At 38.9% G+C, this 16,924-nt stretch overlaps 1 long non-coding RNA gene across 1 annotated transcript; it reads right to left on the bottom strand.

Annotated features, from left to right (window-relative positions):
- Positions 1 to 1,908: 1,908 nt before the first annotated feature.
- LOC149269971 (uncharacterized) lies at positions 1,909 to 5,399 on the bottom strand. The gene is made up of 2 exons (XR_016269183.1): positions 3,273 to 5,399; positions 1,909 to 3,186 (listed from the first exon to the last, which is right to left on the bottom strand). It is a non-coding gene; the product is annotated as an uncharacterized LOC149269971 (long non-coding RNA).
- Between the last annotated feature and the right edge of the window lie 11,525 nt (positions 5,400 to 16,924).

Here is a 16,924-nt window from a genome sequence, read left to right as displayed (position 1 = left end):
GGTGAATACATCCGGGCAATAAAATCTGTTCACACAACAGCCATCCCAATGCAAATCAGCTCGAAACTGAAAGAGCTATCAAACGATTTCGTTTTCAGCTTCCAGTTAGGTTTGACGGAATGTGTATAGAGAAAAGGTTTTAAACCCCGTATATTATTAAGCGGAGCCAGATAATGCCCTTAAAGTTTTCACTTTATTAATATCTTTATTTATCAATGGGCGATTAAGTTTGGTCAATTTTCAATTTTATTTGATGATTAGCAAATGTATCTGATTAAAGTCTAAGAAATATCATACAAAGAGATTATATTAAAACTGTAATTTCTTTGAATACCTGCATTATTTCAGTATCGCAGACAATAAAACTAAAATCTAAATTAAATTTGTAATAATCTTAAAAATAATTGTAAGCCTTTTTTATGTAATTAAATAAAGAATAACACGCAATTCAATTACATAAATTAATAAATTGATAGTTAAAGTTAATTAATTTAAGATGTTAAATATATTTAGATTTTTTATAAAGAACGATTTAAAAAAAAATCAATTTAAATAATATTAATTTTTAATATATATATATAAAAAAGAAATACATATTCAATTTATATTTTATAATATTAATTTTATTTAATGTTTTTACTGCTTTATATTATTATTATTATTTAAGAATTTGTATTTTATATATTATTAATATTGATTATTTTATTTTATTTATTAAAACACAATTTTAATCGTATTCAAATCATATTTATTAGATTAACTTTTAAATTTATTTATTATTAGAAGCTTCCTTAAGATGTTATATTTAATTAAAATAAATAAATTAATTAATTAAAATATGTTTTTAAATGCCTTTTCAATTTCTATTTTTGATATTCATTTTATTTTTATACCCTGAACCCATTGAAAATGGGAAATCAGGGTATAATGGTTTTGTGAAAAGTATGTAACGGGCAGAAGGAGGCGTGGCAGACCCCACAAAGTATATATATTCTTGATCAGCGTGACGAGCTGAGTCGATATAGCCCTGTCCGTCTGTCCGTCCGTCCGTCCGTCCGTCCGTCCGTCCGTCCGTCCGTCCGTCCGTCCGTCCGTCCGTCCGTCCGTCCGTCCGTCCGTATGAGTGCGTCGATCTCAGAAGTTATAAGAGCTAGAGAGCTGAAATTTGGCATGCATACTCGTGTGTACCATACGCAGTACGAGTTTGCTTTATTTTTTCAATAAATCGTCCGATAACTTTTTTATCGAGAATAATCGAAAAATTGATTTTGTTTTTTTAGCCTAACTTGAACATTTTTAGACCTGGAGTCTTCAAATTTGCGTTGTATATAAAGTTAGTCGATACAAAGATTTTGTAATTTACAGATTTTGGATACCACGCCCCCTTCTCCCCCAATTTGTAAAAAACGCATTTCAAGTACTAGAGACTTGGGCTTTGGAATATACACACATATTCACCATATAATTACGCTCTGAAAGTTTCATTAAGATCGTATGTCTACAAAAGAAATTATTTGACAAATCAATTCTCATAATATTGCCCACACTGCAGCGCAGCCCAAGCGCAGTCGCTGCTTACTGCGCAGTTAGCAGAGCGCAGGCTTATGCGTGCGTGTGGATGCATGTGTATGTATGTGTGCATAAAAGAAGTGCAGAATGATTAGAATATCAGCTTAGAGGGTTCAGGGTATCTCCTAGTCGAGCCGTCTCGACTGGAGTCTTCTTACTTGTTTTAAATGGAGGTTGTTTATAATATTCTTAATATGATAAATATATTACTATTATTATTTTATTTTTATTATTACTAAAAACAAATGAAATCTATATTTTATACTAATACTAGCTGGCCCGGCAAACGTTGCATTGCCCTCTATATTATTTCTAGGTAAAAAATTGTTGAAAGCTATGTTGTTCAGGTTGGGATACACTCTGATTAATTTATTAATCGGATTTTCATTCAAGCGCCTTGTAAAGGACATTCTTCGTTTTTTGGTCAGGTGCAAGAACAAATAATGCGGATGGTTTGCCAACACGTGAGCTTGCCACGTTCAATTGACCATGAGAAAAACACACATTTTCTAGATTGAGGCCACAAATAGTCAAAGATTGGCCCTGTGACTTGTTGATCGTCATGGCGAAGGCAAGACGAAGCGAGAATTCAAATAAATTCAAAGGGCATATCTTTTGAGATCATCGGAATCCTAGGAATAAGAACTTCCTCATCTTTAAATTTTCCTTTGAGTATCGACGCGTGAATCACATTGCTCATCAGTTTTCTTATCACCAAACGCGTTCCATTGCACAGTTTTGGTTGGTTTAAATTTCTAAGCATGCAAATCTTGGAGAATTGCTCTTTTCATAGCTGTGTTCATTTCTTGACGCCGGTCAAGTTGTTCTTCCATATTGCCCATGAAGTATATTTGCAAGAATTTTTGCTGTGCATCTTCAATAGGTTGCAATGATCCAATGCGATGGCAAATCTGGCCTTGAATCTTTAAATTCAAAGCCATAGTTATAGTTAGATTTACAAACACTTTTTACATAAATCTAACAAACTACATTATTCCAAAATTTTTTTTTTTTTATTTTTTTTTTTTTTATTTTGACAGTCATAGAAAATAACATTTTTAACGTAAATTACCTTAAATGTCGGATTATATCCGTTACCAATAATTTCCGCCCCAAATGAAGTCATTTGAAAACAGGCATTGTATTTTTGAGTGCTCGTTAGAAAATGTCGTGATTCTAGTGTTTCGCCGTAAAGCAGGGAACGCAATGCTCTGGTGGCGAGACCACTAATGGCAATGTCACTTTACCACTAAGGCAGCACAAACCGGGCGTTTCACCAGCAAACTTCAATGCGCCACAATGCTGGCAAACAACGTCCATTGGACCAATGCAAACTAAACGATTCAAGCTGTAATCAATGGTGCAATCATATCGAAACGCTGCTCGATTCAAATCAATCCTTGAACCATTTCTTATTGCCATTTTCACGGGCTGCCTCTCTTTGAGAAGCACGAATTAAGGCCCTTCTTTGCTGGGTACTAACGCGGAGCCTTTCTCGGGCGATTTCTCGCTCTTCGTCAGATAATTGACTCGCGCTATTCCGTTGCCTAATTGCATTATGGGTCCGCCGGGAAAGATTAGATCTTCTAGGACGCGGCATTTTTATTAATAGTAATACTGCCCTCGCACAAAACCATATAAATCAATCGAGAAATATAAATATAAATAATTTACACAAATTTATGTTTGAGACAAACAAATACCTGAACTTTCGAGATATTTAGCTTTTGTAAAAGTCCAAAAATATAAAAAGCCAAAAATACACTTTTTAATAATAAACTTTTTTTTTTAAATTTCGAATCTTTAATTTTTTATTTATTTTTGATTAGTCAGGTTTTAATCTTTTGATTTTTTTTTTTAATTTTTTCAGATTTTTGATTTGAAATATTTAGAATGTTTAAAAGTCCAAAAATATAAAAAGCCAAAAATACACTTTTTAATAATTAACTTTTTTTTTTTTTTTGAATTTCGAATTTTAAATTTTTTATTTATTTTTTGAACAGTCAGGTTTTAATCTTTTGATTTTTTTTTTTAATTTTTGCAGATTTTTGATTTGAAATATTTTTCTTTTTGATTAGGAAAAAAATTTTTTTTTGTTGAATAGTCTTTTTTTTTTTTGTTGAATAGTCTGGCCTGCTCGAGGCTGTGCCGTAGACTGACTGACTACATTTGTTTATTTACTTCTACACTATTGTCAAAACTGTCACTGTTACCAAGCCTACTGGGTATAAAAAAAATTTGAACATTTGGGGAAAAAACCGCGTTTTTCAAGTATTCGGCAAATTTTTTCAGTATTTTTAAGACCCTATACTAAACTCGTTGCGGAGACAAATCCAACAAATCAAAAACCATGAAAATTGGTCCAGCAGATCTCGAGTTATAAGTGCTTGGACACTTTTACACAACTCTCTTTTATATATATAGATTAATTGTATTTTCTAATAGGAGCATTCAATAAATATTCTCTAACCATAAGAAATAATTTTTCTCTTTATCTAATCTCTTTAAGTTTGAAGTAAAACGATTGCTCTCCCTCTCTAAATCCACGTAATTTATTCTTTAATTTTTTGGCTTACTACCTAATTCCACTCTATTCCTCAGAATCCTCACATGTATTGAGAGGGAGCTCATATGCATATACTTGAAAAATAAATGTAAAAAAAGCCAAAAGGAAATCTGTTTCATCTTTCGTCAGTTGTGTCACAGCTTATCGCTTTAGTCTCCCGGTAGCTGACACATGGCGGCTCTCACATAAATTTAACCTCCATGAGGGTTTAATTGGCTGTCTGCCATAATACGCATCAACATATCATCGAGCTGAACTCGTTTGCCTCTCTGATGAGCTCCATTTTGAGTGCTCGAACCCTCAACGTGTGGCATTTTAGGTCTCTTTACATTTTTTCTCTCTTGTTCATTATTTATTTTGAATTTGGAATTTGTTGTGTTTTCATTACTGGGCTGCTGTCTGGCTGTCTGGCTGCTTGCTTCCAGTGCCTCTCATCCTAAGAAAATAAAGAGAGCTGCTACAACCCCTGGACCGGAACAGAAACGTTCTTTTGTATCTATAAACAACAAGCTGCAGTTGTTTTTCCTGTTCTCGTTGTCGATGTGGTTCTTGGTGTTGTTGTTGCTGCTGCTTCTGTTGCATTTAAGTACTTTGTGAAATTTTTGTCATTGTTTATTTGTTTAAGTGGTTCTGTGCACAGTGACTATCCATCTATTTGTGTTTATCCTGATCCCAGGGCTGGTCGCCCTGGCACATATGTTAGCATTTTGTTGTCCTGTTGTCACAGCGCTTCTTCTTCGTCATCATCATCGTCGTCTTCTCTGAGGTCCATTCATATTTTCATTACAATCACGAGTGGATTCATTTATTTTGTTTATTTAGTCTGCGCTGCCGTCTCCATTCATTGTTTGCCCTGCCTAGTCTTGGCCAAGAGTGTGGTCCACACACTAGTTTCGTCACATGAACATGAACCAGCTCCAGCGGAAGCTATAAATTGTGAACAGGTTCTCCTCTTAACTGCTGGCAAGCGCAGTGGCAATACATTTTAACTACCTAACTGTCTAGACTCTTTCGTGAGTTTTCTCCAGCGCATTTCCACGAACCTCTGACCACCGTCTATTTTCGTCTATCAACTCTCAACTTTGTTCCACAAATTCATTCATAAACAACAACAAAGCCGAATTAAGCCCCCGGGCTAAATAATAACTCTTTCGTTTTGATAATTGCTTCTCGGTACTCGTAAAACGTGTAGCACTCGACTCTTGATCAAATTTCCAAAGCTGTGCACGTCTTTGCCTGGAAAACTGTGCTGCACATTCGTCGATTCGACGAAATCTTCTCTTGACTTGAGGAAGACATTGTTCTACTACTTGTACTATCAATAATCTAATGCGTAATCGCCGGCACGTTCGCACTTTTATTTATTAGGAAAAAGGGAAAAGAGAGAGCAAGGGGTTGACACTAGCTGGGACAAGCGCCCATGGCATGGGGCATATGCTTTATATAGAGTACATTTCATAGATGCTACGAATCTGCCCGGATGCAGACAGATAGTAGGTGGAAGAAGAAGAACAGCGATGTATAGAAACATTTGAATATCTGATTCCCTTGAAGTGTCTTCTTCATCTTCTTCTTCTATATGACATCTGCTACCGTTGCGAGAGCAATCAGAGTGAACGCATCTTCTGAGGGATCCATCTACCTGCCAGCAGGAGCAGCAGCTGATCGTGAGTCGCCTATCTGACGTCTACGATCGGCCACAATTTCATTAATCCTCAGGGTCCTTGAGACAGAGTTCGCTTCAGAGTGTTGAATTATTTTCAATTACTTGCGGCTTCAGTTGTTTTTTTTTTTTTTTTTACGACCGAGCATCGCGCAGCATATCAGATAGATTATCCAGGGAGGGCAGAGCACATTTGGTGTTACACTTGAAATTTATGACATCCTCTGTCGCTCATGTATTGTCTTAATGATTAGCCTTTGTCTGCTACCCTGCTGAGCTCTACTTTCCCCTAACACACTCACGTACTCACACAGCAAGATATCTATCTGCATCTCTCACTCACTCTCTCTCTTTCTCTGTCTCTGCTGCCATTGAAAGTGTTAATTGAACCATAAGCGTAACCATAAATGGATTTTATTTCCAGCTAAGACAAAACAAAAACCCGAAACCAGAATTTATGTGCCATCGTCTTGTTGCTTTCTCTCTGCTGCCTGACAATCGTTTTATGGCTGCTGCGTATTTCTTTGTCCTTTTATCTGCTCCTTTGTCTCGAATGGGATTTTCTTTTCTTTTCGCTTTGTGCTGCTGCTATGCTGGGTGTTGCTGTCATTTGGGTGGGCATGTCCTTGCCAAATATATCCTATATCTCAGACGCTTATGCAATTTGCTGCAGTTTCCGGCAACTGATTCTGAATGCTTCAGCTCGTGTTGTTTGTTCAGCACAATGTCTGGCATTCGAAACGGTAGCTGATAATTCGGATCCCGTGCGGTTTCAGGCCAGACCAGCCTTGGCCTGATCCCTGTGATGTGCTGGCAATGAGGTTAGCTCAGCCAAGGTGCGAGTGACAGAGATTTACTTGAAGCATAAACATTATATATAGAGAGAGAGACAAAGAGGGAGAGAGAGAGAAAGAGAGTATAATCTATGCTGTTGGCTGTTGGCGTTGCTAATTCATTCCGGGAAACCGTTGTTGCTATCGGTTAATGGCGTTTAACTAAGCTAAACGCATAATCAACGAGCAGAGCCTGTGCCCTTGAGAGGCGCGCCTCGCCCTGGAGCACGGCGTAGAGCGATGGGATGCGCCCCCATCTCACGACACAAATGCCGTATAATCACTTGTCGAACACTGCTCAATAATTAAAGAGGCAAGCAAGCCTCGAGCAGGGAGCTGGAGCTGGAGCTCGGTTCGCATGCAACTAGCTATTAGGGCGCTGATTTCGTTGAAACCTATCAAAATACATAACAATCGGGCCGCCGACGCCAATGCAGCCGATGATGATGATGATTTCAGGCACAGCCGACAGCCGACAGCTTCGAGTGGGCTTGCTCCGTAATTATATCGAGCAAACATGAAAGAAGCGCTGCGGCCAAGAGCCCAAGAGCAAAGCAAATCAGCAAACGCAGAGGCAGGGGCAGAGACAGCGGCAGGGGCAGAGAGGCAGTTGTAGATCCAGACCTGGACGCCAAATCGAGCGCGGGACTCACTGGGGCGTTGCCACAACGCATAACAATGAAAACGTTTAAGCCAACTAACGAGCGGAGAGCTGTAATCTGTGCCGGGATGCTGGGATGCTGGGATGCTGGGATGCTGGTATACTGGGATGCTGCTCTGCCGGCGATTGTGGGAGGTGACTTTATGAAGTTTAACAAATTAATATTAAATTACGTGCCAAATTGGCAGATAAGACATGCCATGTCCTGCCTGGCTCTGCCTGGCCCTGCCCTGCCCTGCCCTGCCCTGCCCTGCCCTGCCCTGACTTAGCCCGGCTGTCGACCAACACTCCGCTTCAAAGGATGCCACTGGATTTCAATGCAAACAGATTTCGCGTCTACCGAGAAATTAATGATGCCCGACTCAGACGATCATTTGTCTCGCAGCGGAAGTCGAAGCGAAACGCATCATAAAACATCGATCCCTCAAGTCGGCGCAGATCTGTTTGGTTTAGCTCTCTGATATATGTGGCTAAATTGGTCCATTGGCGCCGCAGAGGCAGCCACAGTTTTAGCACACGTTATCCACTCGGCTCGCCTTTCACTATTCGGCTTTAATGGCATCCTTTTTCGGTTATTATGGCCAGCAGTTAGGGCCACTCATATAACGGTCTGGGGCTTGAAATTGATTAAGGTGAAAGGCAGCGGGCTAATAACAGGACACTCAAAGCGCTTTCCAATTAGCTGTCATTCATCAAGCGAGCAGACAGCAACAGTTAACAGTTTGGCCAACTGAGAGGGTTTCAATAGAGTTAGAGTTTCAATAGAGTTTCCGTAAGAGTGGCTCAAGTAAATTAACACTTGCGTATGCTAAGTAGATAGTTAAAGATTTAATGTTGCTTTTTCTGGTCGTCAATCAGTTACTCTAGGCAGATCAGGCTGTAAGTAACGGTAAGTTTCTACTGAGAGATAACCTGATGATATCGAGATGTTCTTTTATTTAATGGAACGTCTGCATTTAAAATATCGTATTCTTTGAGTAATCCCATTAACATTATCGAAATGGTAGACAATAGACCATCGCGACTATACCAAATTTCAGTTTCATTTAATTTTTATACCCTGAACCCATTGAAAATGGGAAATCAGGGTATAATGGTTTTGTGAAAAAGTATGTAACGGGCAGAAGGAGGCGTGGCAGACCCCACAAAGTATATATATTCTTGATCAGCGCGACGAGCTGAGTCGATATAGCCCTGTCCGTCTGTCCGTCCGTCCGTCCGTCCGTCCGTCCGTCCGTCCGTCCGTCCGTCCGTCCGTATGAGTGCGTCGATCTCAGAAGTTATAAGAGCTAGAAAGCTGAAATTTGGCATGCATACTCGTGTGTACCATACGCAGTACGAGTTTGCTTTATTTTTTCGATAAATCATCCGATAAGTTTTTTATCGAGAATAATCGAAAATTTGATTTTGTTTTTTTAGCCTAATTTGAACACTTTTAAACCTGGAGTCTTCAAATTTGCGTTGTATATAAAGTTAATGAATACAAAGATTTTGTTATTTACAGATTTTGGATACCACGCCCCCTTCGCCCCCAATTTGTAAAAAACGCATTTCAAGTACTAGAGAGTTGTGCTTTGGAATGTACACACATATGTACCATATGATTACACTCTGAAAGTTTCATTAAGATCATATGTTTACAAAAGAAGTTATTCAACAAATAAATTCTCATAATATTGCCCACACTGCAGCGCAGCCCAAGCGCAGTCGCTGCTTACTGCGCAGTTAGCAGAGCGCAGGCTTATGCGTGCGTGTGGATGCATCTGTATGTATGTGTTCATAAAAGAAGTGCAGAATGATTAGAATATCAGATTAGAGGGTTCAGGGTATCTCCTAGTCGAGCAGTCTCGACTAGAGCTTTCTTACTTGTTCAGGAATAAATTTATGATGATCTTACATAGTCACTTATAAGATTTTGTTTTTTTTATACCCTGAACCCATTGAAAATGGGAAATCAGGGTATAATGGTTTTGTGAAAAAGTATGTAACGGGCAGAAGGAGGCGTGGCAGACCCCACAAAGTATATATATTCTTGATCAGCGCGACCAGCTGAGTCGATATAGCCCTGTCCGTCTGTCCGTCCGTCCGTCCGTCCGTATGAGTGCGTCGATCTCAGAAGTTATAAAAGCTAGAGAGCTGAAATTTGGCATGCATACTCGTGAGTACCATACGCAGTACGAGTTTGTTTTATTTTTTCGATAAATTGTCCGATAACTTTTTTATCGAGAATAATCGAAAAATTGATTTTGTTTTTTCACCCTAATTTGAACATTTTTAGACCTGGAGTCTTCAAATTTGCGTTGTATATAAAGTTAATCGATACAAAGATTTTGTAATTTACATTTCAAGTACTAGAGACTTGTGCTTTGGAATGTACACACATATTCACCATATGATTACGCTCCGAAAGTTTCATTAAGATCGTAGTTCTACAAAAGAAATTATTCAACAAATAAATTCTCATAATATTGCCCACACTGCAGCGCAGCCCAAGCGCAGTCGCTGCTTGCTGTGCAGTTAGCAGAGCGCAGGCTTATGCGTGCGTGTGGATACGTATGTATGTATGTGTGCATAAAAGAAGTGCAGAATGATTAGAATATCAGCTTGGAGGGTTCAGGGTATCTCCTAGTCGAGCAGTCTCGACTGGAGCTTTCTTACTTGTTTTTTTTATTTTTATTTTTTTTTTAATTTTTTCTGAAAGAAACATTTATTTTAATTTACTACCAATACACATTATATATTTTTTATAATTCTACTTCTATTTCCAATGTATCGATATAGGAAAAAGATTGATCAAAAATTATAAAACAAATAAAATTAAAAATTATATAAATAGTTCTATAGGTATATATTTAACCCGTTAGGGCTAAAGCTTTTTGTAAATTAATTTATTCACTGCAAATGTCAGCTAATAAATATTAGTCTTCAACATCTCCAGGATTAATAAGTAAAATAAATAAGAATGTTAGATATAGAATTCTCCAAATATCACGAAGATCATAATGTAGTTATATTCTTATGATATGTATATGTATATAACGATAAATACATAATTCTAAAAAAATACTTAAAGCTTGGTATTTTTGTATAATTTAAAATAATCTGAATAGCTTATTATTATTGTTCAAATGATAATGAGTAAAAAAATATAATAAACAAATAAATAAATAAAAAATAATTAATAATAATAATTAAAAATAAATAAAAATAATAAATTGGTTGTTAAAATATTTGTAAATTGCTAAAAATTCGAATTAAATTTGATTAAAGGAAAATATTTTTATTCATCTCATTTCCAGCAAATATGCAGAGAATGAGAGCTGCATCAAGAAATGTAAATGTTTGGGAAATTATATGCATATTATATTTATATTTTTTATGAGTTGAAGTAATTGTATTCATTATGTAATCAATGGCAACCATCCTGGAGCTTGTTTCCATTAATTGGCCGTGGCTCTCCCTGCGCCTGGACTTTGTCCAACAAGTGCTGGCCGAGGAAGTGAAGTCATTATGTTTGCAGTCATTTATGGTTATGATTACCTCTACTTATTGTCATAAAATATAAAAACACAAACATCAAATACTTAGGCATTTATGCAACCGGGCATGAAAGCGTGCCCATGGTGCTTCAAGTATTGCGCGTGTGCACGCATCCCCTGCCACAGCTGAAGTGCATTGGGCTATGCCCTAACTCAACCTGGCTAATGCGACATTGTCATACATTGTGTCAGAGATATATGAAGGGTATACATTTAGTAGACTAGCCTTATATCAGATGGAATTGGAATAATAATAGATGTAGTTATGCAAAAATATTTGAATATGCTTATATGTATGTATAAGGTTAGGGCATTTGATATTCGGCCTGTCCCGTTTAGGCGTTTGCTTTGTTTCAATTATGCCACGTAGTGTTTCATGGAGCCGCTGTTTGTTCTAAATTTCCACGAAAATTTTATGTGATTATTATGGCCTGGCTGGCTTCGAATCGACTCGACTCGACTCCACTCGTTAAAGTTTGGTCTGTCAGCGCCGCTTAATGCAGTAAACGTGTTTGGGGCATCATCATTTCGAGCTGGCACTCGGGAAGCGCACAGGAAGCCCACAGCCGGCGCGGGTTGGCGCCGCCGGCCACTGGGCCAGCGCTGCAGCGCTGCAAGTGAACCGATCCCAGCTGCGCCGCCAAGTGTGAAGAAGCGCGCGTGCATCCACTTTATATGTAGATGAGGAGTTTCCGATAGAGCACGTGAATGGAAAAAGGAAAGGGTGTACAGGTCGTGCGACACTCGCCGCTAGCACCCGCCACTCCCGTGTACGTGTGGGCCTCGATGTTGCGTGGAAATCATATTTTTATGACTTCGTAGAAATGTTGAACACAAAATTTGTTCGTAATTACAATAAAACTCTATAAAACTCATCGTAAAATCTAAAAGCGAAATAGAAAATGAAACACGTTCCATTTATACTCCGAATTCATTGGCGTTGGTATGTTAGGGTATATTAGGTTTGTAAACTTGTATGTAACATACAGATGGAGGTGTGGACTATCCGATAAAGCATGTTTATTCTTGTTCAAGAAGACGAGCTGGGTAGAGCTATCTTTATCCGTCTGTCCCTCTGGCCGTCTATACCTCACAGTATCCGTTGTTGTGGCTGTCCGTCCGCGTATATGTACGTCCGACTATCCGTTCGTCCTTCTGTCGGTCCGTCGGCCAGTGTTATAGTCCGTCTATTTATTTGTATGTCTATCCATCTGTTCATTCGTTCGACTGTCCGTTCGCACATCCACCCGTATGTCCGTCCATCCGTCCGTGTATTCACTCATCCGTCTATACGTACGACCATTTGTCTGTTCGTTCTTTCGACTGTCCGCCCCTATATTCGGCCAGTCCGTTCGACCTTGGCTTAGCTCTCCTTTCAAAGTTCCAGGGTATTTCTTAGTCGAGCGCTTACATGCATTTCTTTTCCACTCATTTGTTTACGATTCCATTTCCAAGAGTTGACAACTCTTCAAACATAATTTATTGTTATGGCACAAATTTCGGCGGGTTGGCGATTGGGGTGCGGAGCTTACGAAAATTGATGGGTTGAATTTGATGGCGATTGATTTGTTTATAAGATAGTTGTAGACGCTGCGTGTAGCGCCAGATTTCCTGTTCATGAATCTTAATAAATATTCGGTCGATTTCGTTTATGATCGATGCAATTACATGTTGCTCATATTAAGTAATGTATCGAATATTCGTGGAAATTCGGTTGGCCTGGCATCTGCATATTAAGTGAGTGAAGTTTCGAGTGTGCGTTTCGACAAATATGCCTATGAACCGCATGAAATTTATATTAAGACATTATGCTCACTGAGCCAGATTCGAGTGGATTCAGCAAGCCAAGCATAATTTAAATTATCAAATACCTAATCGCATATCCAAACCGAAATTAGGTTCTCGCAACCAATAAGCGTATGACAGCGACACAAATGCATAATCAATATGCTAACATGCCGAAAGCCCAATGAAAACAATCCACACTGAGTGCCTGTGTGTGTGTGTCTCAGTGTGTGTGTGTGTGCTTAGTACAAATATGTATATTGGCTTAATTATCATCAATTTCGAGCAATTAAAATGTCTGCAGGGCCAAAAGGAGTGAGAGAGAGAGAGAGAGAGAGAGAGAGGGAGAGAGCGAAGGAGGGCCAGGCTGAAGCCTAAGTCAAACTCTTGTAAAACAAGTCACAGCAACTACCACGGCGAAGACGTTGCCGTTGATAGCAGGGCAGATAACCACGTAGACAACGACAGGAAGGCAGCCCCAGCGACGCTTAATTAATATAAATGCAAATGGGCTAGAGCGAGACAGAGAGCGTGAGCATGTATCGAAAAGAGAGGCAAGAAGAGGCGCCGAACTACGATGACAATTACTTATAGGATTTTGGTATGCCATGTACTACAGACATACACACACATGTATCGCAACGAGTGTGTGCAGAGCTGGCTTCGAGGGGGTGTAGGGGGGATTATCAGCCAGACAGCGCCCCCGGCGCCAATAAAACGAAAATTTCCATGCGGTCATACAAACGGAATGAACAATTTCATAAGTAAGTAGCAAACGGTGAGCGAGCCGAGACCACCGCACAGACAGACACAAGTTTTGGGGTTTTGGGTCTTGTTCGAGCACTGCGGGCCGCATATTTAATAACCAAGAGGCGAGCAGGGCATGGGGAGCGGGTGGGATGGGGGTGTGCCTGGGGTGGGGTGGGGTAAATTAACGTGCATAATTACAAACCCCAAACAACCGTTTTGTGGCAAGCATATTAGATTTTATTAACTGTTGTCGTATAATAATAGAGCCCACCCCCCACTCCCGTGCCCATTCTCGCTAGCATTCCATCGGCTCGGACGCACGGGCAGTCGATGTGGGCGAAGGAAAATTCTGTGAGGGAAAACTATACACCTTATGCAGATAGCTGGACGAGCAGGTGAAGCATATAAGTTGAAATTCAGATTTCATATTCAGAAATTAGCTAAACAATGCAGGAAATGCTGCTGAAATTCTGACTCGCTGAGTTTTCCAAGGCTGATGGTTGATCTGCTAAGCGCAGAGCATTTGGGCATGAATTTTCTAGTAATAAAACTTATAGCTGAATACTGAAAACGCTTGACAAAGTTAATAAACTAAATTAAGCGGATAGTTATGAAATTCCTGAAATATTTGCTAAAAATCAAATAGATAATATTAAGCAAGCGTCCATAAAGTTATTTATATATTTATCCAAATAAATATTAGCTATATATATTTTAAATAATCTTTAGAATATTTTTAATATGTTTATATATGCCAATTTATGTTTGTTCCCGGTCTGAAATCTTGTCTTTTCATCATGCCCTGATCTGTGTATATTTGTAATAAGGTTGGAGGTCTTTCATCGACTAAAAGATACTCTACTCATATTTGATTTATATCATTAACGCTTTTTGAGAACTTGATTTTATTTTTCAACTTTATTAAAAACACAACCAAATAAGTAATGTTAGCTAATGGGGATTGTTTAATATGTATTTAATTAATACAAAGTGAATCCTACTCTAGCTCTAATTTTCGCTTGAATATGGCTTCAGGTATTTCCATCTAAGTGCAACTTTGCATCTAATATCAAGTATATTTGCAGCTTTTTCTCATTGAGTCATATATGAAAATGTGAGCAAACCCACTCACAGCTTGATGTATTATTAGGGAGCATTTCGTAAGGGCGACAATTATGCCAGCATTTGTGGGCAACCCTTGAGAGGCCATCGGAATCAACAGCTAGATCTAGCACAGGGAGACCGTTGCATTTGGTTGCCTAAGCCTGCCTTTCAGAGTCGGATAATTACAAAATCCGCTTAGCCTCAAACGTTGTGTAATTCAGCGTACCTGCACATAGCTGTAGCATGTCTCTAATTGTAGCCAAAGTGTACCTAAATATGTCGACGGCTAAGGCTGGAGAAGAGCGGCCCATGTTAAGTACTTAATAAAATAAACGCAGCCCGAGGCGAAGTGCATAAAAGAGAACTAAGCCGAGAACACGGTGTAAGTAGTGCGGCATGGAATGGGGCTGGCCTAATGCGTTCATTAGCGGAAAAGCTACCTCAAAGTGTATCCGCTGTTGCGGAAAAATGCTAAGCAAGCGACTCGCCGATGCAAATGCCAAATGCCAAATGCCAAACGCCAAAACGCCAAGTGGGCTGGAGTCAGCTCCTGGCTGCGATTAACGCGAGCCCTGGCAACGTGATATGTACTTGCACCGTCTGCCGAGTATGCTGAGTGCTTAAATACTTAATGCGCTTGACTGAATCTTGGCGCGCATACTTATTCACTCACGGCCCGAAAAGCCAACGGCCCAATGTGCTACAATCCTCCGCAGATGCATGCATGTGGCCCAACAGTTTTTTAAGCTGACAACGACAGCGACACCGCCTGAAGTCGATAGACCCTTGACAGCACTCGACTTGCTCACAGTTCAGAGTTCAGCTGAACTTCCGACTCTATCGTAGCTCATCCTGCTTCTCTCACAAGTGCCCTGCTACCCACGGCCTAATCCTGCTCGGATCTGAGTGTTCCCGTATGGTCAGCTCCGGCTCTGGTTACACCCACACGTCTTAGCACCGACTTCCTGTGGCGAAAAGGAGGCGTTGGCGGGCAGTTCCATTGCGGGGCGTTGAGTTCACACTTTGGCATTCTAATTGTAGATGACTTTGAGTTTCTAGCGTCAATTATGATGCACTTCAAAGAATATGAAACAATAAGAAGAGAGGAAGAACTGCTATATAGAGGTACAAATATAATCATAGATCTAATGTGAGCAATACTTAGACTAGTCAAATATATGAAGACAGTATTTATATATGCTTTTTCTTTAATTATATCTATAAGTCATATAATTCAAGCATAGCATCACACAAATTACGCTCAAATAACAAGGTAGAGCATGCAAGTTTCGTTGCCAATTCGTGTGAAGAATCCGGTTTGTTAGCATTCATTGTTTGACAACTGCAAGGTGCTAAAAAAGGTTTGTTCGTTTTGTCGTTGTAATTGTTGTAGCTGTTGTTGTAGTTTTTTCTTGATTGTAGGTCAGCCGTTTCGAATGCACAGTTGAGGGCCGTACCAACATGACACTCATCATGTCTAACCAACAATTAGCAATGTGTGCTTCCTCCGTCAGCTGCTTCAAATTGCTGTAGAGCAGCCCGTATCCTTTCTTGGTTGGCCTCAGCCTAATTGACTTTTAATTGCGGGTCTGTTTTTTGTTTTTGTTAGGCTCTGAGCTCTCAAAGGCAAAGGTGATAAATGAAAATTATACAGAGTGCTCTTCAAATTATAGACTCCTCTCAGCTGTTACACATGCTCGTCGTGAATTGGCGGCCAATGGCTGCCTCGGCTGCAGACCTTGCTAAGCCGTATTAAATGAGCTGTTTAGCCTGAAATGTGTACTCATTTTGCGTATAATGTGTAATTAGCGGTAAAGCCCTACAAGTACCCCCACTAAGCCATAAGCCAGCGACTCTGATCGGAGACGTGAATAATGCGCACAATGACAATCGACCTAAGTCGCCTACGGCGTACAGATTAAAGAGGAAAAGGCGCTCAGAATCGAAGCCATTTCAATTGATAGAATATAGCATTGCTATAGGTAAATGCCGAAGAAGGCTTCTTCGATTATTTTTTAAATTTTATTTATCTTATATATGGACTTTCTACTATTTTTCATACGGCAGCATAACATTAATTTAGTAATAAAATAAGTGGGGGCTAGACGATTTTTTTTTAAATAAAATCTTAACAGAAGAATTATTATATCGTTTGAAATTTATTTTTATAAAATGTCTCAAAATAAAATTAAAATACCTAGATTTATTTTCTTTGGCCCTAAAGTCAATTGCATATTATATAAATGAAATAAATTATAGAGTGATAATAAATGATTGAATTATTTGGCACATTAATTATTTACACAGAAATTAAAATTAAATTGTTCTTTTTTTAAAATTTTTTTTTTTTTAAATTAATTTTGTGTGTAGATAAATATCTACATTATATAATTAGCCTCAAAAATATATTTTAAGCAACTTCAATTTGTATTTAAGGAAGCTGTAAAATTTTTT

This window comes from Drosophila arizonae, chromosome 3 (genome assembly GCF_054131065.1).
Source record: "Drosophila arizonae isolate 15081-1271.41 chromosome 3, UAZ_ARI_1.0, whole genome shotgun sequence".
NCBI classification, from domain to species: domain Eukaryota; kingdom Metazoa; phylum Arthropoda; class Insecta; order Diptera; family Drosophilidae; genus Drosophila; species Drosophila arizonae.
Note: the sequence above shows the minus strand (reverse complement) of the source record. Positions and strands in the feature narration are given on the sequence as shown.